General features: G+C 39.7%; 1 protein-coding gene across 1 annotated transcript in view; it reads right to left on the bottom strand.

The window, feature by feature from the left end:
• Nucleotides 1–27234, bottom strand: part of LOC117234036 (glypican-4) — a 131858-nt gene that overhangs the window by 103570 nt on the left and 1054 nt on the right. The gene's annotated exons all lie outside the window — the stretch shown is intronic.

The following is a 27234-nucleotide window of genomic DNA, read 5'->3' as shown; positions in this document are numbered from 1 at the left end:
ATATGGTATAATTAACAAAGTGTGCAGGTAAAGAATTCATGGATTGTTGACAGTTGGCCAGTTACTCTCAGACTGACTGTACGTAGTGACACATGGTCCCTTAAAAGATTTTGAACCCCACTCTCTATACAGTAGTGAGTACGACCTGTGTAAGTGTCCTGTTCGAATGCCTGTGTAGGTGTCTGTTTAAGACTATTTGTGTCTATGTGTGTAATATCGTTGTATTCCATCAAGAAGCATCGAAACCTCGAATAACACGAAGAATACAAAAATCCCTGAAGCCAACCTCTCGAAAGAGTTGCCATTGGATCTTGTCACGTCTAAACGTAACCCCAGACTCATTGCGATTCACCATTCTCGAAGAAAGCTCCCAAAACGGCTGTAAATCCCGAGCGGAAACGCGCCTCAGTCTCAGCCTCGACAGCCTGTACCTTGTCAGCGGATTTCGCCTTTGTCACACGTTCGCAACAGTTTACCCGCCGTTTGTTTCCGAATCGGAAAGAAACGTCAATTTAGAGAGGAGGAACAGGGGAGAAAGCAACGAGCGTTTTATCCAATTTTCCAAGTTCGCGTGGTTCAGCTCGGAAGATGGCCGCCTCTGAGGCAGCGAAGAAAAGCAAAGCTCGCGCGAGTGTTTACCAAAGGGGCCGTGGTTAAACAGAAACGCGGTTTATAGATAATGAAAACGCGACGCTCGCCTGAACGTCGGCCTGAAAACGACGGGATGGGAGAAAAGGCTAGTCGGCTGACGGAAAAGTGTCCGGCCGTTTAAAGGGCGAAGGGAGAAGGGACGGAAAGAGGCGGCTGATAACGTCAGGAAAGCACAGGCGGACGAAGTGGTTTAGTTGCAAAGAGCGGAACACGTCGTCGGCCAGCGGACAGCGAAGGCGAGTTTAGCTATGGAAGCGGCGGAGCTTCCGCTTAGTTTCTTTTAAGCGAAGCTTTTCATGTTTTTAAAGGTGAACGTTAGAAAAGATTGTCTCATACTTTTGTCATATTTTGTGTGCGAAATTCCTTCGAAAGTAAAGAGGGTTGCGGTAAAGAGGGTGATATGGACAAAATGGGAGAAGCGCATCTTCAAGAATCTGTTGTAAAACTTTTGGTTATACTACTTTTGGACTATGTTCTTCAAAGTGGTCGTTAGAAAATTTGTTTGTTAGTTTCTTTTTTTATATTTTGTATACAAAATTCCTTTGGGAGCAAAGGCCTTCCAGATGATATTGGGAAAATGGAAGAAGTATGTTTTCATAGATCTACTGTGAAACTTTCGTTTGTTTCTTCTAAGCTCCGCGTGTAAAGCTCTTCAAAGGTGAGTGTCAAAAGGGATCTTCCGACTTTTTTCTTTCTTTATTCTAGAAACGAAAAGGAAACAAAGACGATCGTGAAGTTTTGTAAAATATTCCATTTATCTGTTCGAAAACATTCCCTTGCTCTTCAATTATCAGTCTCTTAGGCAATCGTCAATAAAAGTGGAACGCTTGCCCAACGTACTCGCGACACGTGTCCCTTTGGATCGCTTGTACATGAGAAATTAATCATCCAGCATCCCTATTAATTAATTCCACTGGCTGTACTCTTTCGTCACTATTTTAATTAATCGACACGCGACTGTTATCCGAACAAGCGCGAGTATCGATCCTCGGCATCTTCGTATCTTCTTTCTTACATCGCATCTTCATCTTCATCATCGGCAAATTGGCCTAAACCATCGGTGCAGAATCCTAAGTGGTCTCGAAGGTCGATTCATCGTCGAAGAATGTCGTATCCTGAGAAAATAAAGCCAATAGGTCTTCGAACCTTTCAAATCGTTCTCTATTATCCTAATTATATCTGCTCGGTCTGAGATAGCGTGAGAGGATACAGGTCCATCGATATAACAAGATGCCGAGTTTATGGTAAACGAGTCGAGGTGTCTCGAGCAGACGAACGATAAAGATAGAGCATTCGAGCGATCGATCGATTCGTCTGGATCTTTTGATGGATGAGACTGGCTGATCGATGTATAGATCTAGATCTCCTTTCTATCTACCTTTTGACATGACGATTCGATCGACAGCCCACGCCGTTGTATTCGACAAACGATTGATCAATCAGAGTTCCCAACTCGATTCGACTTTTGACTCTGGTATGTTTTCAAATTCTTTTGCCTGTTTTTATCTTCGAAACAGTTAAAAGAATAGTTTTCTATTCCCAATCTTTGAAGCAAAGAAAAATATTTGTTTCTATTGAATTCCCGTGTAACTGAGAGGCCTGAGATCTGTTCGAAAATATTCATTTTCGAAGTGTCAAAAAATCTACGTATCTGCGTATTAACCCTTTGCACTCGACAGGCGACTCTCAGTCGCCATGGCATTTCATACTGCAGCTTCAGTGATGAGCGAGAGGCGACAGTCCATGTTTATGCTAGATTTCGACATCTCCAATTGATGTGAGTGCAATATTGTTTCGTAAATTGGTTTCTTAGCTCCTTATGTTCTTTGTTAGGAAGTGTAAAGTGTTATACTTTAAAATGAATATAAAATATTTATGATATTTGATATCTCTCGGAAACTATGGTTCTAATAACGTCTGCAACGTTAGTTCGGATTCGACGATAATGACGAAAGTATTATAGTTTAGAAACCCTAAAAAAATGGTTTTTGAAAGTAAAATTAGCTGCAATGAAAATAAACTTAATTTTGAACTGCTGAAAAATAAGATCAATTATATTCAAGAATGCATCTTGGTGAATGCTTTATAAATTATCATACAAAAAAATACAAAAATTAATATTACAAAATCATATCTTCAAAGATATAAACATAGATAAATTATTAAAATATGTTTTTGTAAGTTAATTTGTATATAAAATCATTTTACGCTAGCTGTAAGACACACGTCACGTAATACGCTAAATCATCCGGTGATTAGCTGGTACGTCCGACCGAAAAATTTCTCGAGTGCAAAGAGTTAAGAAATATTTCGAGTCAAAGTGTAACACACGTAACAACTTCGTTCCATATTTTTGAATTCCTTTCCACGTTACATCGCCTCTTTCCGGTTCCATCGCCAATTACAGGGTATCTTACACGCCAAAACTGACCATGTATTGTCTCCAGCACCACGTCCGAACCTTCGAAATCCAAGAAAATTAACTCTGCCTCGGAGTCACAGCGTGGTCACTACGACGTTGCTCGGTTGCGCCGTCACGTGATTCCAACACATCGCTCCCTATGCCTTGGAACGCGTACACGGGAAAAGGGCAAGGGTGACGCGTGTACTTACACGCGTTCGATGAAGGGCCAAGTCTCTCCCTTCGTATTTCCCTATCGCCAGCCGTCCATGTTATTTCTGCCTGCTGCTGTATTTATCTAGAAGACGATAGGAAGGAGAGAGGCTGGATAAGAAGACGACTAGATGCACGCTACGACTGTGACACATTCTAGGGACATTATTCGGCCAACGATGGTATTGTACACCTTCGTGGCTCATGCCTTCACGACCATGTGTCGCTCGAGTGCCTAGTTAGCGTTCGTTTGCGATGCATAGATAAGGAACGAGCTGGCAGGCACTCGGCAGAGGACTTCGGTGTCACCACTGCATTGGTTAGCTAGCTTTTCGAGGGGTCGAACGCTCGTGAGTCACGTTGTATATATGTTATGCTCTGGTGATGCACATGCTGCAACGTTTCTTTTTTTTCTGGAGAACACTCGTGGATAGAGATTGTCGAACGTGTTGTGGTTTTTAAGTGTCGGTTTTAAGGAACGTCGTACTCTTGTAAACAGGTTGGTCAACGCATTGCAGGGAGATCGTATAGGCGCAAGTATACGGGCGTAGCTGTTCGTGCCTGAGTTCTTGAATTTTTGAGTTCAACATTTTCCAAAGTTCCTGGTATAAAGTTGTTTTAGATTGTAAAAGTTTTTTTTTAGATTTCGTGGATATCGCGTTATCGATAGATACGACAGATTACGTGGCGCTTGTTTTCAATATCGCCGAGAGTCTCTACTCTTGGTAAATTAGCGGCTTTGTGTTCTCAATAAGAAATATCGATGAAAGCCGAGATAATGATCGGAGTTAGCGAATTATAATTTCTGATCGCAGCAAATACCATGGAAGTTTGAGCAACGATGTATATAGGGGGATAGGCGCAGCAAGATGTTTCCTACGAGCAAGTTAATGAAGCCAGTGACGTGATTAAGCCAACCGACCGTGTGGAACGATTAACTCGAATAAAAGCACGATTCTGACAGATTGCGGCCAATCTACTCGAAAAGTATGTATATAGTACCTAACCCCCAGAAAGAATGCGCGCACATGTCACGCTGTGCCAAGTCTGTTAGTTACAAGTGTACCAGATGTACGAGAACAATTCGATAAAATATTCGATCTCGCTTTACAAAGGTAATTTAAACCTTAACAAACCCCTACCATGTACACGCTGCTTTATCACTTCTTGCACTAATATTCGTAGTAATAAACTTTTTCGACACAAAACCTATACCTTTCTTTTCCTTCTAACAAGTACAATTTAAATAACGAAGATAGTCTCTTCTTTCTGCGACTCCTTGAATTCCTATCGTTATGCAACACCGAATAGAGAAGCAACAAACTCGCGTATCAACTCTGGTTGTCAGCGTCCTGTACGCGGAATAAGAAAAACGTTAACCGCTACGCAACCTGCATGAGACTTAGACGAGATATCTCGTGACGCAGTATCGTTAGCACGATGCCACAGGCAAGACATCCGACGAGTCTCTATTTTTTTGTATTTAGAAGTACTCGCATGTACTTACGTGTTACTTGTACGTACAGGAAAACTAAAGAAAATTCTTCCCAAAAACAATATGTCTTCGATCTTTACATATATTTTTTTAAATTACAACTTGTATAGGAAACTGCCTAACAAACGAGATATTATGCCGTGGAATAATTCGTTCCTGGCATCGACCAACAATATCGCGTTGTGAAATATCTGGTCTGTGGTTGCGAAACGGTTAAATCCCTATCGTGTCCATCGGTACCTAATAGCGTCGAAACTAGCAGTCCGTAAGGATGATAAGGAAATGAAACCAGACCACTGTGCTCCAGGCGATGTTTCGCGAATATATCAAAGTTTCCGCGTAATGACCTTCTATTTGATTTGCAAATGAACCGGAGGCTGACGCGACGGTGACCAAAGCCACGAGGGAAGGAGGATCACAGGGACGATAGAAACGGTGAGCCACAGGGAGAGAAAGGGAGAAAGAGAATGCAAGAGGAATGCGTTTGACGCGTGTCACATGCACACGTCAGAGCGGACCACAACGCGTCATTCATTCTCGCTCTTTCTCCCGCTGTCATGTCGGTGAGCTTTCCATCAAGTTCGTTGCACCCTGTCACATCGATTTTCTTGCCAACGGTCGTTCATTTTCGCGCGATCGTTTCCGTTAATGACGCCGCCACTCGTTTTCGCTCGTACGTCTAATTAATACCGGCCTTCTGCAAATGATGTTCGTGACCGGCAATTTCTAATCGAAGCGCGACAAACGCGGTCGAGACTTTGCCGCGGACCCACGTCGAGCGAACGTTGCTGGAAAAATTACCGCCGATTAACCCATTAAGGGGTAAACAGGGGAAAATAGACGTTTACGTTGTTGAAAAACGCGCAAGAATCGGTTTACGCGTTGCTCCGTCGACGATAAAGAACGTATCGAAATAACAGAACTTATATTTCGATTTCTTTGGATTTTATAAGATTGTAGCATATACTTGAAGAAATAAATAGAAAAACATAGATTCTGAATCCTCTTCTACAAGTCTACTACGGGCGACTACAGTCGGTCTGCGTAAGATGCCGCGTACTGTACATACGACGAGTATCGTACATCCTTAAGCCTTTTATTAACAATAAAATGGTTTAACAAGACGGCAGTGTATAGGTTGTCGTCTTTCCACAATGAAGAATTTAAATTAATATTAATCATAATTAAATTAAAAAACCGAAGTGTGTCGTCGATCGTAATCGATTAACGAGAACCGTGAAGCGAATCGCGGTACCAGTGCCAGATTTCCGATGTTGGCCTATGTGTAACACCATATTTCGAAAAATACCACACGCAATACCATTATTAAAAGCTATTAGTATCATACAATTATATTATATTATATGGTATTATTATATTTTGTAATTGTTGTTATTTCTGTATTTAGAGGTAGGATCACAAAAGCTATTATTTTATTCTTCGGATAAATCTATCACATCGTTCTGAGCCGGAAAACCTTTATTGCGCTTTTTTACATGGACTAGGGATAAAAATAAAAGAATAAATCTATCGATTATATCTAGAACTATCTTCTAGTTACTATTTACTGTAACTAGCGCATCTGCGCATGGATAGCGAGCGCGAACTCACGTTGCCATTTTCAACAGTAATGTTATCTGTTTCTAAATTGTAATTAAAAGCGAGTGTGTTAGAAAGTTATAAATACTCTGTTTTGAGGAAAGTTTTTTCTTCGAAAAACACCGTCAAAGCAGCTCGCTTTGCAATGAGGCGATCTTTCTCGCGTACCGTGCAACTCTTTTGGCGCAGCGACTCGTTCAGCGGAAGTGCCGCGGCGGAGAAGCCACCCGTAGCGAAAGGGTTAAGAAACAGAATGTAATATCGAATGAAAGAATATATGAAAAGCTCGAGAAATCAAAGATATTCCATTCGTGGAGCTCGATCCACAATGAGCTCCGTTGTTGCGAGAAGATGATTCAAAGACCGGTTAGATCAATTACTAAGACACTGTTGAGAATCGGGAATGTTATCTCGATACGATTTGTGGTATCGAAGGTAGGATGGATAACGGAAACGCAGAATCGAATAGCAAAAGGGTTTAACGAAACGTTTATCATGGCCTCGGGATCTTGGAATCGTGGCTTCTGCCGCGTATGAAGCAACGAGAAAGTATAAATCGGTGAATGTCTCGGAAAGAGAACATTCACGACAACCAGGGAAACGAGACTGCTTGATTAATATTACGCTCCGACTGGCGATCTGCATGCAAACTATCGGTCGTCGCATCCGGCCTGGCTTGTAATTATCGGTACAAACCCGCTTGATCGACTCGTCGATGATCAACTTGGTAATTGTGATCTTCGAGTGTATCAACTCGTTGTATCGCTAAGAAGCAACCGTACTTACGTGTAAGCAACAAAAACAAGCGTACGAATCTGTTAAAAGAAAGAACAAACGATCCTGATGGCGATCCCAAAAGTTCAACCTTTTCTGTGTTCAGACCACGATGTTTAGAGGATAGGAAATTGTTTAATTCGTAAATTATGTACTTATCACATTGTCGATAACAGACAGAAATAAAGTTCTAAATAAAGTCGGAAAATATAAGCAACCCGATATTTATTCTTATTAAAGTAATTGAAATCTTTGAATATTTTACGGTGCTCGCGGTATATTATAAATTTTTCGTTACAAGACTATGTACGAATTATTAATACGTTATTATTTTTTTAGGATATTTTATCAATATTTAACACTTTTATAAACACAAATATTTGAGAATAGCTGCCTATGAAACATAAATGATATAACTTAATACCTATCGCTCTTAACCGTTTGAGTCGCAAGCAGCGCGATCGCGCTGTTTAGATTTTGTGTCGAAAAGTCCCAGTACATTTGAACGCTACACACAACTGACGGTATTTTGTATTTCATTGTCAATAATTTTTCTTCATTCATCTTCTTATTCATTTTCTTGAGTCATCTTCTCAATAATTTTTACTGAACAAAACTTGAATTATTTATACACTAATAGTACGCAAATATAATAATATAGATGTATTTCATAAAAATAGAAAATATAACGAGCGCTATTGCGCCATTTGTTTCTCTTCGCAATCGATTAAGACAAGCGCTATAGCGCTGTTCGAGATTTTCCGACCCTGTTTTTCCAAAGATCCCTCGGACTCAAACGGTTAAACATTTTCCCCTTTAAAAATCCAGATGAAATCGAAGAAGAAATTGAAAAGAGGAAGAGCTTTTATCGGAGCCACTTCTTGCGAAAATATAGACACAATTCCAGGATAAGACGAAGCATGGGAACCGAAACCATGGAAGTTCACCAACGTCTACCTCCGAATCTGTCTCGCGAAATTCACGCGTGCACGCAATTGTGTGCGTGAATACTGGCCGCAGAATGCACATCCTCTGGAAGGAAACCGGATATTCCTGAGGCTCTCTGGTGACGCTGTTGGCACCCTACGCACGCATTGTCCCCTGAGAATTTCCTTCTACTGTGCGGTTTTTGTACGCGTCACGACAAAAGTGCACGCATGCACGCGCCTCCGAACCCGTCTACAAAAACGACCATGGCGAAGCGGAATCCGTGCAGATTCCTCGCGATCAAACCCGTCGCTTCTGTCTCCAAGTAAAAGCTTCTCGTAAAAGGATATCCTAAGATACAGATTAGCCCAAGACATTGATTTTCCCGATATGGTAAGGTTAACACTTTGACTGCCACGCCGAAATCACACGTTTCGCTGAGGACGCCACGGGAGTATTTTTATTATTCAAAGCATATAATGGCAGAATAATAATAAATTGACGATGTAAGACAACGTTCTTCCCCAATCGACCGTTTATCTTATTGGTGGTCACGGGTGACCACCGTGGCGCCTTGCTAACGGTCGATAGCGACATATTATAACAAGGCTTCGTTTATTTCAACAAACCATTCGCATTCGTTGTTTCGTCGTAAGCAAAACGTGCAGAATATATTGTCGAAACGTGTAGAGGATATTAGTAAACGGTATTTGCTCGTTCTATATATAATAGTAAGGTATGTTCACGCTTCTAACTTCAATTATACGATTATAAAGCAGCATTTACGATTATTTTCTAAGCTGTGTTTATAATAATATTCGTAGATTACTCCTCAAAGATATGGATGCAAACACAGTGCATCGTTAGATGCAAGATTTGTTCTCTTTTTTTATTATTGATGTTCTAATAAAAATGTTTAATCGTTCAATGGGACACTTTTTATTTCAAAGTATCTTCTATTTATCGGTTATATTGAAAATGCCCTAACTGTCAATTTTCATTCAATTTTTACAATTGTAAGAAGTTCAAACGCCCCGGTCACCAATGACCACCGTGGCAGTCAAAGTATTAAACGAGTTACCTGAGCTTCGACATTTTCAAATTTAACCCCGAACTCTGCAATTCGATCAAACTTGCTAATTCAATTAACTATTTATCCACATTTTAGAATTTATTCAGATTTTTTAAAAGCGTAAAAGCAGCGAAATAAGCATAATATTAGGTCCAAAAAGTTTCTTTCGTTTTATAAGGAAATAATAGACGCACAACCTTCTTTTGTTTTATATTATTTTGTCGAATTACGTACGATCCATTTGATTGTGTTCAGATAAACACCGCGACATTTCACAGACTTGGTTTCACGTTTGTATGAAGGTGCACTGTTGGAAAAAACAAGTTGGCGAAAGAAAGACGCTTTCCTAATATTTAGATTACCCAATTTTTCTTCAAGGATCACGGAAAAATATATTTGTCCAGGGAACTTTAATAGCGGTAACAATTGCTATCGAAACGGTAGATGCAATTTTTTAATACATCAATTTCAAGATTTACCGACATTCAATATATTGAAAAGCATGTCGCGTTTACAGGGAAAGGAATATGTATTATATATTCCTTACTTCTCGCGTTCCCGCAGTTCCTTCGAATTTCCCTCTCGCTATCTCGCAGCGTCTTGTTACCGAGCTAAGTGGATTCCTCGGCGAGTTTTCCGGTTCTTGGAGCGAACACGGTACAAAACTCGGATATTTACACCAGTACACAGTATCATCTTCCTCTCCATATGCACGTGCAATATAATTTGAACTTTTACGACATTCTAGCCGTCTTCGCTTCGCTTTTATCGGTTTTACTTTAGCCGTAAAACGAAGTATGCGTGTATGTATATATACATATATATTTCCGAGATTTTGTCGTATTATCCATACGTCTTTTCTTTTCGTAATTAACACTTTACTAATTATTAATCGGTTTTTTGTCGCCGACAATCTTTCTCATTATTTGAACAGTAATTTGTTATTTAGTACTAACGTACCTTGCTTAGTTGCATCAGTTGCGTTGCTTTGTAAGCTCCCACAGTTTCATACCAATTTGAAAAATTTACCGCTCGCGATGAACGAAAAGAATGATATTGGAGAGTCTAAACCGAAACAGAGCGTCAGGGAGAATCTGTGCCTGAGCTGCCGATCGGACGTACGTACACTGTTGAACCGCTAGCGGTCGGTAAAGTGTTAAGAGATGCAAGCAATGTACAAATTTCTTTCATTCCAATCGAGATATTCTTTCATCTATCGATTGATTCAACGTACAAGATACACGGGACTGGACATGTATTTGGTTGGCGCAAATTCCTAGATATTGCCAGTTACAAAATTTTGAGATTTTTTTCGTTTTATTGGCGCGTTTCTTCGTTCTTGCACGATATTACAAAATTCAAAATTACAAAAGCGATATTCAAATCTTTATATTTTAACCGAATCGTGGTTTTGTCCACGCAAGTTTTCGAGATTATTAATTAATTCAGGCTGAAACACGTAGAGAGCTGGACACGTGTAATGTTTCATTTGCGGAAACCACCCGCGTTGCGTCTCGAAAGCACGCCTCTGCGCCACAGGATTCGACATATTAAGAATTATTAGATTTACCGCTCGAGAAGAGGGACCGGATTTCATTTTACGTCGAAATTGCACCGACGTCGTTTTTTGTTCAGACCTTCTCGCCCAAGACGAGCTCGACACCTTTTCCCTTTCACGTACACTGTCCCAAAATGATATTTCACTCTGGTCTTCCATTGCTTGTTGTTAATTATTTGCATTGATTTTCCACCTTCTTTTTCTTTCCGCCATCGATCTCGAATTCATAATTTTCTTTCACCGACGATATCTCATGAAAATGGAAAAATACCACACGTTATTCAATTACGGAAAAATTGCAATTGCACGATGATTATTTAATCAAACGTCGACACTTTTGCTTTTATTACGCGAACGTTTTTCGCATAAAAATCGACGTAACGTTTGTTAATACGAATTAAATATCGACACACCCATCGCTAGCTTTCCGGCGACACAGCAAATTAGTTGACTAGAATAGTCAACATGTGAGTAACGGGTTAGTCAACTATAACAACCTTACTGATTCTACAACGTTAGAATAGTCAACATGTCAGTACCGAGTCTTTTTCTGTCTTTTCCCTTATCGCGACGTCAACTATAACAAAACTCTAAGAGCCTTGCTCGATCACCAACGAATATTGTGCCAGTGTATCGCATCTCTATACGCTAAATCATTGTCGGCGATATATATCACAAGCAACGGTGTAACTTAATTGTTAAAAATATAAATTTTATAATCCTGATAATCGCAGAGTTATAGCCTCTCAAATACCCCTATTATCTTAACAGAAATCAGGAGATCGATCAACTCGTCGATTATTATAATCGTAACGGAAATTTACGACTCCCGTTGAACGTCTCCCCTCGCGATTGCGTCTCCCCGCGATTGGTCGAAAATACAAAATAGAAACACAACCATTAACACAAGCTCCACGATATTTCAAATATCTAGGAGAATTGCGAGTTACAGAGGATAAGGTAGAAAGCTTAGAAACGAAATAAATGTTTATTAGGAATCGACAGAAAGTTTCGTAATTAGAAGAGCCAGTTTCGTTGAAAATAGCTGGATCAATCAGCGGGGTAGTAGGCGATTTCCTTCTGTTTCTCATCGTGGCTCTGGTTCGCTTGTTATTCGAGCCACGAAACCAAGGGCACGCACTTCAAGCCGCAGGATCCCACGAAATGAAATTAATTAACCGATTGTAACTACGAAATCTAGTCCTCTGGGAGATCGTGGGTCGCTTCTACGTGACATTAGCGAGAACAATTAGAGAATAGACGGGAACAGCAATCAATCGCTAAAGCTCTTTCCACATTTGAAATCTTCGATTTCGGAAGACAGAAACATCTTTTAGGTAAAATTAGCTTTTACGATGCTATTGAGTTGATAACTAAGTGATTGCGGTTTTTGTCAATACCGCCTAATGACAAAATCCGCAATCACTTAGTTGCCAAGCCAATGGCTAAAGACTCTTACGATTTACTGTTCGAACAAACGAAATTTACAAAAATTAATGTATCGACTAAACGAAAGCTTGACAAAACCATCGACAACCCGTTCCGTCTCTAACTCTTTCGCGTTTAAAATAGACACACGGAGAGTGTGATAGCGAGAGGAGAAAAATAACGTGGAAGGCAAACGCAAGGGCTAGACACAATGGTGGAAAGAAGCGTGCGAGAATAGACTGGATGCATGACGATAGGGTCCCTGGAAGCCATATTACGTGGCAGGGAATGTACCCTTAAAGGTGCGGTATTCTAACGGTGAAACACTCGCCAAGAATTATCATTAACACGTCCTAAACAGTTTCGGAAGATCTCTCGTTTTCTATACTGGCATTCGTTCGGTTAATTTTATTTCACTCGTTTTAGATTAGTTTAATTTAGAAGAATAAATATCGATTAATTTAATCTCTATATAGATGTAAATCGTGTTCTCAATAATTGAGAAACAAAGATTTTCGCTAATCGATCAGAAGCATTCGACGTTGGAAAGAATCAGCTTTTCGATATGATTATCAGACATTTTGTTTAAGACGGCATTTTATAGACATTTTATCGACTCTCGCTTTATTTTCTTCCGATAAATATCGTAAGAATAATTGCCTAGACAGGATTTAAAATTAGAAAATCGATAATCGATGAGGGCCACGCAAGAATACCTATATATAGAAATAAGAGGACTTTTCAGAAGGACGGAGATCTGCGACGCGAAGACAGAGTTGCCGACACCCGTAGCTGCAAGAAATTGTAGAGTCGGCAAGGATCGGTGAGCAGAAACTCATTTTCTCGAAAGACTCGTGACGGCAGCGACGAGCGGATCTTCGACGTGCCCGTTCTGTCAATCCGCTTGAAAATTCCCCAACGAACGCGTGAAGAAATTTCGAATTTATGCGTCCAAGCTATTGAAATTGATTTAGAATTTAAATAATTGGAAGATGTTATTAATAGTCCCTCGATATTTGTACAACTCGCTGATTATTTCTCAGGTTTACTACACAGAACACTAGAACTAGAACTATCGATAGTTAACACGAATCTATTTCTACCAAAACCAGCGAAAATGACTGGTCTTTAAAAAATACGTAATAATAGAATATTTTTATATTTACTGATTTATTACTTCCTTACAGAAGCAATTCCATGTTATGTAGTAGATTTTTGGCATTATTAATCCATCTGGGATCCCTAAAAGAGGGTTGACACGTTTATAAAATTGTAGAACTAGTCATTTTGACTGCTGTGGTATTTCTAGTGTTAGCATCTAGCGATCGATTTGGAATTTTCCTGATAACTGATATCGTCATATCGAATGATACGCGGTAAAAATTTGAAAAACGCGTGGCAAGTTGTAGAAATCGAGGAAACTGGTTAATTGGGGTTCGATGAACAGATTGCAGGACCCTTTTTACACTTTGACAAGTACCAGTCATTTTCACTGGTATTGGTATAAGTAGCCTTGATACAAAATTATTTTCAGTTTGAATACACAAAAAACATTATAAAATTCATTATATTATTCTTTCAATTATCGTTGCGAAAGTCATTACATCATTGCGGAAAAAGATATAACATGAAGTAGGAATTTTCAAATGAAATTGTAAAACCAGTCAATTTGACTGGTGTGGTAGTCGTAGTGTTAATCTAAGAAAAATCGAATACGAACGAACTTCTAATTTCACCGTAGCAAAGCGTTTCTGCGTAATTCTGTAACATCGTGACAAGAGTTAATTCTATCAACCAGTTCTGTAACAATCCTATAAATAAGGAGGAATAGCAGAATCGAGCCTAAGTAGGAAAAATAGAAAACTGATTAACAGTGTCGTACATGAATATTTATAAAAGTTTCAGGTTTCTACCGGTCGATTAAATGTTTATAACGCCGTGTAGAAACCGGTGTGTATACGTCCCGAGGCAAATTCTTGGTACGACGAAAGTCGTAAAGGCGGATATATCCCTGATAAACTTGGTGAACGGCTGAACGTTTACGGTAATTGACTTCGAACGATGAAGCCACTATAAAACTGAACCTCTCTCGTCCATCCGGTGATTTGAACGCGGCGAGAAACAGCAAGCGAACCGGGCACGATTCGATCGATCGTCACTTCCATTTCGATCGCCATTTCCATCGTCTTCTTCGTACGAATTCCTTTAATCATCTTTACGACATATCGGAAATTGACCGGTTTCAACTTTTGATCTTTCGCCGCAACATGAAGTTAGTTTGTAAGTTTTACAATCGAATTCGTCGTAAGATGAAAAAACCGACTATAAGATGCGTAAAATAGAATTTTTCAACTTTCGTTCGAAAGAAATTCCATTTAGAAGAACCAGCGCAACGTTGACCCGTATTACACGTTTTAGAAGAAACCTTTAGAAATTAGACTATTCACGCGTCAGATGATCCATTCGACCCTTCGACCTAACCGCACGCACGGTACAAGAAAAACTACACCATCGATCGTCTACAGAAATTTAAGAGAGACGCGACAAAGTCCTAGGAATTCCATTCAAATCCCTGATGATCCATTCCGATTCAAACATCTAACCTCTCTCCGCTTCATGAAAGGAAGATTCCACCGCGAATCTTCCACGAGGATCGCAAGGAAAAAGAACGTGAAGGCTGAAATTTAAATGTGCCTTCGAAGTTGCAGCAAGGAAACAAATCTTCAGTCCCAACGGATTAGAAATGCGTGGAACCAAGAGAAAGAAAGACAGAGAGAGAGAGAGAGAGAGAGAAAGAGAATAGGGTCACGCGGCCAGGTCTATCGAGTCGTGGGACAAAGGCTGATTTTTCTGTCTTCGAGGGAGTTTAGCATGGAAATGTCAGGTTCAATTTCTATTTCTCGGCGGTGAGGCGCGAAAGTCGCGGCAGCCTTCTACCTTTTCCGGTTTTGTGTGCCCTTCTGCTCCGAGTTCGCATCGACGATCGACCGCGCCGCCACCTGCGACGCGAAAAAGGCTTTCCTTTCTCCTTTCTTTTTTCCCCACCCTTTTCCTTTTCATTTTTATTCTTTTTTTTTCCCGGCGGAAAAAACGGAAAGAAGACGGAACGTGTAGTAAATGCCGGCGTGGTCGTGCAGGCTTTTAATCAGCGCGCATGGAAAATTCTCTTTACGCGTTCCCGTACACCCCACAGGACGCCATTATACGTCCCTATACGCTTCTTTACACCTGCACACGCGGCTCCATTACACACCGGGCCAACGTTCCACGATTGACTCCTCGATTTCGAGCGACGCGCGCTCGTTTTTTCCCTTTTTGCCTTCCGCGAGCTTTCAGCGAGATCTTGCGCTTTTGATCGATTCGAATGGGTTTGTGGATTTCATTCGTTCGAGTAAAAGCTCGATTGTTATTGAAAGCTTTGGGAAAGTAACGCAGTTAGGAGGGTTTCCACGGGCAAAACACCGTGACGAACTTCTTTTTAATCGATTAAAAATATTTTCGAGATTCACATGGTTGCTGTTTGCAATGGGAAACTTTCAGAGAAGTTCTGAATATGTAAAGGGTAAATCTGCGAAGGATTAGTCGTCCAGTTTGCCATGGAACACGGAGTCGTTCAAAAGCCATAGCGATCAACTCGATCGATGTAAATAAAAATATGTTTCGAACACTGTTTCTTCGAAAATTTACGTTTCGATTAATTTTGTCGTTTCGTTGCGATACGCTGTTTTATGGATCGTTCGATACCGAGATAATAAAACTGAAAAGCTTATGGTGTGCGCGACTGAAAATAAAAATAAGTAAAATCGACTGAAATCTTCGAGATGAGAAAATCGACTTGAGAAATAGCCAAGAAAGAGATCCGAAGAATTAAAGTTTCCAGATGTCGGCGAAGGATTCTACTTCGACAAAGAAACTTCGAAAAATAATCTGTTAAGGAAAGAGGAAAGTTAATCGACGATTAGAATTCGATCGTTGTGCAACTAAATGCAAGAAAAATGCAACAGCGGTAATTTTTGAATCTCGTAAACGCTGAACCCTCCTAATGAGAAAATATACAAACTCGAAAATTCAAAGATTTGCAAAACTAAAGTCTGTAGAAATTCAGAATCTCTTTACGTAGTACAAACAGTAGCGACGTAAGGACCCGAAAAAAGGATTTAAAGGAATAAATTGAAAAAGGAAGCTGTCAAGAGGCATAAAAAGAGAGCGATGAATGATCAGCAGGAATCCTAATCCATAACCGGAGATCAGTCGTCGGCTGTGGATTAAACGCGCGTTATACCTGCTTCGCGCGAACGAACACAGGTTGATCCGCCATTTAATTAGAGCCGAAGCTTTAAAGGAGCAACGGAATATCATATTTATGCCCGGTTTCATCTCGGCTACCTGACATGACTGGCATACCGAGGCTTGTCGTCTTAATTAAAGTTAATTAACCCAAGGGGATACGGATTTCTAGGTTCCGCGTTTGCTATACACACTGCTCAATTAGAATACTGATAGCATCATTGCACAGGATTAAGCATTTTACTTTCGTCGATACTTCGTTTCTTGTTCCAGTTTCTTTTTGTTAGAAATTATTCGCAGTACGTTTCGCCGGCGAACTTTATCAGCGCGTTCTATGAAATAATAAATTGATAAAATGAACGAATTAATAAATAAGTAGATAGAGAACGATATTAAAGGACCGGTTAATTTCAATTATCAGTCAATCTCATACAACAAGCGGATCATTTATTAAGAGAGATCAGTTTTCCTAAAGAACTGTAGCCTACAATGCAGATCTTTACCCTGTTAACATTTTCACCGCTCTTTCTATCATTTTACGATATATCTCAAGTTTCCTTGTTCGACAAACGAATCTTTCCCAAAGGAGATTAGTTAGTTTCGTGAAACATTTAAAAGGGGAAAGAAAAAAAGCAAGAAAAAATACAAAGGGATGCAAAACAAATTCGAAAATAAAAGAACGAAATCGTACTCGGTAAAACTCGGGCTTCCGGCGGAAAGCAATTGGGACGCAATCCCGATGCAAATTGCACCATTCTTTCCCCCCACGAAATTTCCCCATCCGGGAACCGACAGAAATTCCACTCCATAGCCCAGATAGATAACTTTCAGCGACGAAACTTCGTTTCACCAGGGACAGAAGCGTGTTTCCTACTATGACGTCCTCCCTAACGACAATGAGTCCTTAGGCCAGCAGCTTTTAGCGAGTACGGAGAGACAGGGACGCATCGAGGATAAACGCGGTGCTCGCGTAGCTCTATCTCGGGTAAAATGTAAGTCGCATAATGACGCAGTCTCGATAGTCTAGTCGAGGAAGACACCCGGTCGCGTAGCCTGGAAGCGACGATACCCGTCACAGCACTATGGTGCACACCGACGCTCTAACAACGAGGTAATATCGGTGTGCAAAGTAGCAGAAGCACGTCGTGGATCGCTTCCCTTCGAGAAAGCTTATGCTCCAAAGAGAGAAAGAGAGAGAGAAAGAGAGTTATGGCAGGGAGAGGAGAGACGGTACAAACTCGGTCAAAATTATAAAGTATTCTACACGCGAACAGAAGTGACGCGTTTTGGGGGATTTTCTGAGTTAACTCTGCATATTCCTTTTCCTTTTTTTCTTTTCTCCTTCTTCTTTTTTTTCTTTCCTTGTTACAGTGGAATTTCGCTGGTCTCGATAAAATTAGCGTGCAGCACCGATCGTGGATAGCAAGAAGTTATTCGCGAGGTAGCAGCTGAGTCGAAGACGTATGAAATTGTCGCGTTATTTTTATTAAAATACATATCTGTACATATATCCATTTATAACAAGTCTACTGGTGAAACAGGAAATCCTAATTGATCGTAGTTTCTCAGTTTTGACCTAGGAATTGGGAATTATTAATCGCTGTGTGCATGCGTGTATATGATATTGATATCGCGACAACTCCGGTGTAATATACAAAGTTGTCCTCCTCTTGTTTTCATCTTATTCGATTAAACTCTAAGCTATATTTGCAATGAGCCACGGTTGAAGTTGCACGGCGTTGCAAAGTGTTGTAAAAAAAAAGAGGGAAGAAACTTCAAGACCTTCGAACTCGAGAATCGAATGAAAAATGGCAATTCGTTCAGGTTAACCGATTGTCCAACGCGAATAAACTGGCTTTTCGGAAAACCTACAAAGAAGGAACGCGCTGAGAGGTCTGCGGCTGGCCTTGAGAGAAAGTAGCGGTTTCAGGGAGCCACGAGGCCGTGTTCACGACGTGGAAAACCCTTGAACGTCGAGCGACGACACTTTACTGCCTGTATCACCGATCACCGACCAAAATAACGGGCAAGGAAGTTCTACGTTCCGTCATCGTGCTCAGCAAAGGAAGAGAAAAAAAATTGTCCCCTTTTGTTAACGGCGAGTTTGCATACAAAATGAAAGAACGTCCGACACACACAGGCGGTGTATATCCACTTGGAAAAAACGCATTTCCCATTTTTCGATCGATGCATATGCATTTTCCTTCATCCCTCTCTCTCTCTCTGTGCTCGTCCCTCCATATCAGAATTTCTAATTCAAAGATGCAGAACTTTTTGCCAAGTTTCGTGTCTTTCAAATTTTTGATCCTCGAAAGAGAAGAGAAATTGATAATAGAAGAGGACAGGTTGCTTTTTATTCTTTTTATATTAAAAATGTATCATAGCGCGCGTGTTTATATCGACAGCGATCGATGCGTTAATGAAATAATTCTGTTTCATTATCGACGTGACCTGCTGTCGTCAACCATTTAAAATTCTTTCTATGAAACGTTCCACGCTTCAAAATTCTTGCATTAACAACGAGAGGAGAGGGGACGTATATATGTTGCAATGGAACATAAATAATAGAGAATCGTGCAAATATGTCCAGTTCGTGTACGCATTGTTGTCGTGTATGCATGCACGATGTTCCAGCGCATATCGAGCGGAAAGTGATCGCACGACCACGAGCGCAAACAAGGTGAGCTGCTTTCCAGGCTATATCCGACGGAACCACGGCGAGGACTGCTTATTTAAAAATTACAAGTTACAACGGCGACCATTAAGCGTGGCCTGGTGCCTGGCTCTATAGACGAGCATAGGCCTGGCTTGCGTATCTCTTTATGAAAAGTCTCCTTTCTGCATTCCACGCTGCGTCTCGTCGCTACTTCTACATCTACGTCGGTCCTGTTGCTGTCGCTGACGACGTGTTTCAGCCAGTTTCCAGAACTTGTTCACTGTCACAACTTACTCGTGCGACCGAGGATCGTTACATTGTTGCCTTCGTCATCTTCCTTTCTCCTTCTATCGTACCGTTTCGTACGATTTATCAGAATTGCTAGGAAATTTACAGGCTACTTTCTTACCCTTGCGCGAGAACTTGGTTTGGAAAAAGATAAAGAAAGGTAATTAAAGAAAGAGTAACAGAGTCTTTTATAGGCAACTATTTCTCACAACCAAGGAATCATTCGGTCCGTGTTTTCATGCTTTTCCCATTCCAGAAGACATTGGAAAAGGATTCGCCGCCAGAAAGTATCTGCATATGTTTATACAAAAGCGTGTAACGAACAGAGGATGACGAAGAATCCGTCTTATCGACGCGTGTGTCAATGAGACTCTTGCGTCTCTGTAGCAGGATTATTCCTTTTCGTGAAACGTAAAGAGTACAGTTTGCTTTGTATGTATTGTCATGCAAAGCGAAAGACAATATACATTGTGCCTTTCTTTTCAACAACGACGTATCAAAGTATTCCCTTTTAGCTACACTTTGACATAAAAATCGGAAAACGAACAGCGATGGATTCAACGCGACTTTTCTTTGTAATCTTCGTATGTAATCATATAGAGAACATTGAAATTCATCATCCTCTGATCGTGAATACCAATTTTATACATCGTTTCTCGCATTTATCTCGTCTTTCGTTAAGAATCTACGATAAAGATATTCAGTTTCCTACTTGAATATCGAATCCAGGACCGGCGTGACCTCCTACGGAGCCCGAATACACGTTCAAATCCTACACTTAAATTTTACGACGAAGAATTATTTATTTACAAATGCTGTTACATATTATATCTTTTTTATAGGCAATTTTTTAAACAGATCCAAGTAATATTTTTTCGCGTCCATAATTCGCTTTCAAGGGACAAAAAATTCAATGAAAGTAGAAAATCTGTAATCATGTATGACCTTTGCAAAAAGCTATTGATGTAACTTAATTTCTCTAAAAAGTACATTTCTCTGAAAGCGCCTGGACTTTTTTTATCTAAAGTAGTTTCCAGGATATGAGGACTTTATGAAGTTACACTGAACTTTCGTGATTTTTCTCACTCCTTTACTAAAATAATATCTTGCATCTGTTAATGGTATCGTCATTCCGTAAAAAGTTAATCAAAATTCGAGTTTTTTAATTAACGAGGGGGCCGGGTTCCGGCGAACAAACTGAACCTGCCTTGCGCCGGCCCTGATCGAATCCAACGAAAGTTCTACAAAATATAGCGAATGGAGATTGAACGCTTTTAACGAACGTTTGCAAATATATACAACGTTGTTTATCTGCGTTTATAAATTAAGAAACACGGGGAAGGTTATCTCGATTTAGAACTCTCGAAGCAAGTAACAACGTAATCGGAATGCAAATACGCTTTATTGAAACGTACTGCAATTAAAATAGGAGAAACTATCGTGGCTCGACGATATTCAATACGCGTAACGATCGATGATCAATCAAGAGATAGAAGAAAATATGAAGAGAAGAATCGTAGAAGGTGGCTGTCTTACCTGGTCCTTAAAAGGCACAACAATTAATGTAGCCGGTTCCTGCGCCTCTAATGAAGGAACATATCGTTTATCAGGCTCGATCCAGTATAACATGATCCATAAATCAATTGCTCGGACAGCGTAATAGCATCTAGTATCAATTTCACTTTACGTACGCGAACAAGTTGAGTTGACAATCTGACTACCGTCGCGTTTTACATTGTAAGTAATCGAGAAAGTGTTTTAATCGATACCTGTTGAAATTCTTTCTCCTAAAACTTGTTCCACTTTTATCTAAGCATTCTACGAAATTTGTATGTAACGCGCGATTAAAAATAATTGGAATAGAAAATTTGGTAAAATTCGGTAAAAATGACGAGAACCACGACAGATCTGAAAAAGATTGTTCACAGTTGCAATGTATCTATAATCTGATCTAAATATTCTTGTGGCTCTGCAAACAGGAAAAAGTAAAAAATAACAGATTTCGAAGGACAGCGCCAATTAATCTCCGAGATCGGCGACAGTAAGATTCGATTTGAAAGAAAATCAACAGAAAAAGTCAATAAAGATAACTCGAATCAAATTTTCTTCGTCTTTCCGAATGCAAACTGTAACGTTGGGAATAAGAAGTTTTGACGATGATTCATTCTAGAATTTGTTTTCGGTTTATTTCAATGTACTGAAGATAGCAGAAAAGCACGGCAAAGCGAAAGATAAACCGTGCTGAAATTTTATTTGCCTACCGAATGCGAAATCTATCGTCGACGATCAAATTTTCGATGATTAATGGTTGTTCAAACCTGAACGATACGATGGATATTCAACGTGACCTAACGCAATATTAAGAATAGAATAAGCAAATGTGAAATAAATAAGCAAGTAAATAAGCAAGTGAAATATCAACGCAACAGCTGTACTCGCACGAACATAACAGGAGGAAAGCTCGATAAGTATATTTTTGTTGATTTTCTGATTTTAGTGTCACGTTATGTTTAAACAGCTGTTAATGGGAACAACCTGGTAGGTCGAAAGAAGCGTAAGTCTTTCGAAAATATTCCAAAGCCGAAGATGTAATTGATGGGACGAGCAATTAATATCTTTGATATTTTAATATCATGACGCGAACAGTATTTTAAAAATATTTTTAAAAGAGTGAAAAAACAGATGTTCCGCTTTATAACTAAATAGAACACAATTTTGGTAACGTGGCGGTGCTTCGGCAACGTACTGAATTTTAAAACTGTTCCTCTGTAAAAAATAGAAAACACGAGCCATCGCGTTCTTCCCCTGCAGTCTCCACGAACAAATAAAAGAAATCAAAATTTCTCGAAATTTAACCACACAGCAGACCGATCGACCATTTCTTCAAAATCTCGATTACCCTCGCGATAAACAGGCAGAACTCGACACAATAAAGTCCCGTCGAAAGAACCACGAATAATTAAGCAGAAAGAGCGTTAGCTCGCTTCAGAACGACGCAAAGGACAATTTACATACAAAGTACGACTAAAGTCGCTATATCCCGTAGGTCTTTCAAGGAAGAAAATTCTCGCCAGGTTGAAGAAAAGAAAGAAGAATGATCGTAGAAAATTTTCAGCCGACTCATCGGTAGAATCCACTTTTCGTACAGCCTGAGAAAGCTCTCGTAATGCTCGCTTCTTCGATGATCTCGACCATCGAGCTCCATTCTATGCTTCTCGAGGACACCCTCGGGGAAACAGCGTTTAGTATAGGTTCACAACACCTGTTTCAACCACGTTTACGACTAGTTCTGACCTATTTCGTCCTATTGTTCCTCTGTTTCTCCAGAACGAGTTGAGCAAAGAATAAAAACTTCCTTCGATCGCTTCTTTCTCACATTCGACTGAATGAATAATGAACGAGTCGGAAGACCCGTGGGAGGTCGCTCAAGATACGTTGTATTTTCACGTTAGGGTAGCTGGAATAAATTTTGTCGTCGAATAGATGATTATAAATGGATTATCATAAGAAGTGTTCTTACATGCAACCGTTCTTCGGCAGCTATAACGGATATATCTGGTTTATCGTACTACTTTTTATTTCATCGTCGCTTTGCCAATTTAGAACAAAATTATTGATTCTTCCACTAGAATGTAATTTTTGTTCTTTGTGACATTAATTCGGTGTTAATTGATCGATTAAATATTCGATGTTAGTGCAGCAATTAAGTATTTTCGTGGCTAGCGACGTGGCATTTTTATTTTCAGCAAATTTCGGATCAATATTCGTCGCTGCTATATTTTCACACCTAAAAGGAAAATATCGTATCGTACGGTGATATACGATGCTGTTATTTACATTTGTACGTCGAAATATGATAGATGCCTGATAAGGAAGCTGGATGTAAATAGATTTTTTTATAAGAACACGATATCGCTGCTGAGAAAGTAGAATGAAGTTTGAGTAGAGGCGAAAAAGCGTTAGAATATTAGACGGGAATTACCGGGACAAAAAACATTTCAATATAAATATTCCTTGGGAACCTTTTCTGCTCCCTCTTCATTATTCACGTATGTCGTACATACAGTGTAAAGGATCCACCGGATAGAATCGACGCGGTTCGTAAGACCGGCAAGAAATCCCATTCGACCGGCTTCTCCGGCTGCTCTGTCAGGACTTAGGATCACCGTAGACGCTAACAAATGTTCCGGCGTGTTGAACAGGCTATGAAGGAGCATTCTACGAGAGTACGAGCCGGCTTTGGTATTATCCAAAATCCTACTGTTGCTCGAGGCACTCGATGCGATTAATTCTCTCGTCGTTTCGTGAACAGATCTGATCCTTAATCCACCTATGACAAAATTCTTATCAAAGTCCATCTCGACCATCAAGCTACTGACTGATTTCAATCGTCTAAAATTTCCAAATGAAATCAAATACGTCGTTCTTTGACAATTCGTTCAAGGAAATTTTAAAGTCTCTTGTATCGTTCGATTGTATTTTCTTTTATACTTTGAAGAAGTAAACATTTTCTTCTTTTCTTCTTTTCGCCTGTCTGGCGAAAATTCTAATCAAACACACCGAATCGTCGTGTCATTAATCTTCATATCTCTTTTGTAATTATGAAAAAGCAGATTAACGCTATGTCTTTTTCGTTTATCCGGTTAAATTTTGAATCATCGTAATATTTTATCAATCGATAGCCTGCTGGCCACTATCTCTGTACATTGAAATTACAAATTACAAAGCTCTATCCGGTAACCATTGTAATATTATTATGGACAAAGGTATTTTGTAATTCGCCTGCGTTCAGAGGGAAAATGACGCGAGTATACAACGAACGACAAGCTCCTTCAACTACGTAATTACGAAATTTAATTTGCGATGTATCCTTTTCATGACGCCACCCGTATATAGATTCAGCCAAGTGTAACTAACGTGAGAGTAAATGTACCAAATATTTACCGTCCGTTTGATCCAACAATCGGTAAAATACTCACCTTTTAAAGACGAAGAATCAACGTATACGACATTGCACCGAGTAGAGAAAAGCTAGTCGGCGTGCATCGCGACGGCTTCTAGCGTCGTAGAAGCTAAAATGGTACCCGTGTCGAGATAATAAGCCTGAAAATTCAGGTAGCGGAGATCTGAGACAGCTGTTCGTCGAATCTTGCAGCAGGTAGACGACACGAGAGGAAAAATGAAATTTGAACAGGAGATAAAGAGGAAGATCGTAAAAGTAAAAACTCAGGGCCAGGATGTAATGGTCCCCGGATGCTTCCATCCTCGGTCCACTTACTAACTACTTGTTAAACGCGTTTTTACGATCGCGTTAACGCGATGAAATCGAGGGACAGATTAAATGGAAGTGTTCATTGATTTAAATTAGTTTTCGTGGTGCAGTTGAAGCGAACCGATCGCAGTTTGGGACATGTCACCACCGGCTTGTCGGCTTCAACGAAAAGCAAGATAATGACGGACGATTAACACCTTTGATTAGAGATTATGCTCGTTACAGTTTAAGCAACGTTCATAGTTTAGTCGGTTTCTAGCTTCTGATGAAACCTCTTGTAGCTGGTCTCGAGTTTTGATGAAGTAACGCGATCAGGTTTGTGGCAAATAGCAAGTATCTAACGATAGGAATCGATACCAGCCCTCGCGAAGGGTCTTCGACCGGATAACGTAAAGGAATATTAATTAACATGTAAACATAATGGAGTAACAAATTTTGGCGCTTGAAAAAAAGTAACTAGTAAATCATCAGATAGACTGTACACAATATAGTACACAAAATATAAATGGCGAAAAGAAATATGTATATATATACCTATAGGGATGTACGAGAATATTTAAGCCATGTACGATAACGATCTGGTAATGATAACGATAATTATATTTGTAAGAAATATCCTATCTATACCTAAATCTATCCTAAACTACAACTGGATCGTAGCTACTTTCATTCGATAAATTATCAAACGTTTAAATCGATCAATGTGAAATATCAAATATGTACGAACAAAATAAATCTATTTTAAATTCTAGCTAATACACGATAATCAATTATTCCCACCCAATAAATTATTATTGTGAAACGTAAGTAACCGTGAAAAGTAACGCCACAAAACCGTTAATTATTCTTTTAAACGCACCCTAATACCGCGTCCTATCGCACCCATTGTCTTCCACCGAATCGCCATTACTTCCGGTCGCGATTGTTCCAGAAAAATCAAACCAGCAATCATCGGTCGTAATTACTCTCCATAGAAAGTAAATCGTGTCAAAACTCTTGTAACTTCCTGTCGCGCATGCGCGTACGCGTTAATGTGCACATTCGACACGAACGACGCGATAAAACGCGAAACGCCTCGAATTATTTTTCTTCTGCCATTTCGTTCTTCGCGTATCGCTACTTCGTATACCGTTAATACTTGGCGCTCTTCCACGGTTCTTTATCTGCCCCGCGAAACCCATACGGCTCTCCTTTCATCTCACCGATAAGCTCGACTGTGTTTATATGCAAAAACAAGTCAGAAATAAAAGTGTTCGTGGATGGTGAAATGGCTGCGATTGAGTGGAATGCGCGTCTAATGCTTCGTGCACACAGATTGAGTAATCTGTGACGCGAGAAACGAGCTATATGTTTTGAAACTGTTTTCTTTTTGTTAATCTTGCCTTTATTCCGATTTTGACGAAGACATCGAATTTTAGATTCATACGTTATTAAAATGAACGATCATTGCGGCTGAAGATTGTTTTAGAACGTTATCCCTATAATACTTTCTATACCCGTTTTTTCTATCTTTCTGATGTTCACCGTTTGAATCTCCGTAACGAAAGTAATTTAGGAATCGATCCTTTGTGCTATACAAGAGTTGTATATGTTTTTTATTTTCTAGTAAAAAAACTTAACCTAAAAGTTCGATACGACCATATCCATTTTATGATTTTCGAGAGTAACATTTCTAGAGAATGTCAGCCGTATGATCACGCTAACGGAACGCAAGATCCTTTATTATCTATTCGGCGCAAGTAAATATACGAAGCTGAACGTATTTGTGATTACACTAACTGATAAAGTAGACAGGTTCTTTGTGCTCGTACGATGTATGTACATGCCGAGTGATAAACCAAGGTATCTCCCTATATGGGTGTGAACCAACACGAATAATCCGTATAAAACATGAAATTTTCAACTACATTATTTTATAAACGACTTTGAGCTGTTTTCGATCGATCGGTATTATAGGTCCAAGTGTATCAAACTTTAATATTACAAAATTTAATATTACTTTCATACGACTAGAAAAAATTAATGCTATCGGAAAAGAAACGTATAGAACGCGATAAAAAGATTAGGATGCGTGGCAATACCTTTCGTAATCACTGTAAATTATTAACAATAACATTAAATTATTCTCATTAAATTTTTAGCCACAGTATTGCAAAAATTTATTTCCACTTTGTAAATGTTTCGGGAGTTGTTCAAATGCACTGCGATATAAAGTGCTTATTTCGTTCATTAAGTCTTCGATAGTTAATCACGCAAACATACGGGCGAGGCAAGCTAAGGCACATTTGTGTATCCAGTTTCGAGACGTGAGAACTTCTCGGAATTTTTCTTCCGTTCGTTTTTTCTCCACGTGCAGCCCCTTCGCGAGGAAACACAGCCCATAATTCATCGGCCATAAATATTTCGTTGAACGTGTCCTCTTTGCGAATCACTTCAACGAAATTCTGCAGGATAAATCATGAATGGCCGTGAATTATGAGCCCGGCCACTCTAATTCTGAGCTTTAATTTTCTCCGCGTTTATTTTTCATCCGTTCGTCATATATTCTTCTTTCTCACTCTTCTGGGAAACTTTTCAACAAGTTAACACAAACTAAATCGGAATTCCATTTAG

This window comes from Bombus vosnesenskii, unplaced genomic scaffold (assembly GCF_011952255.1).
Source record: "Bombus vosnesenskii isolate JDL3184/JDL3185 unplaced genomic scaffold, Bvos_JDL3184-5_v1.1 scf7180000013302, whole genome shotgun sequence".
In the NCBI taxonomy this organism is placed as follows: domain Eukaryota; kingdom Metazoa; phylum Arthropoda; class Insecta; order Hymenoptera; family Apidae; genus Bombus; species Bombus vosnesenskii.
The sequence above is the reverse complement of the archived record's forward strand: the minus strand, read 5'-3'. Positions and strand labels throughout refer to the sequence as shown.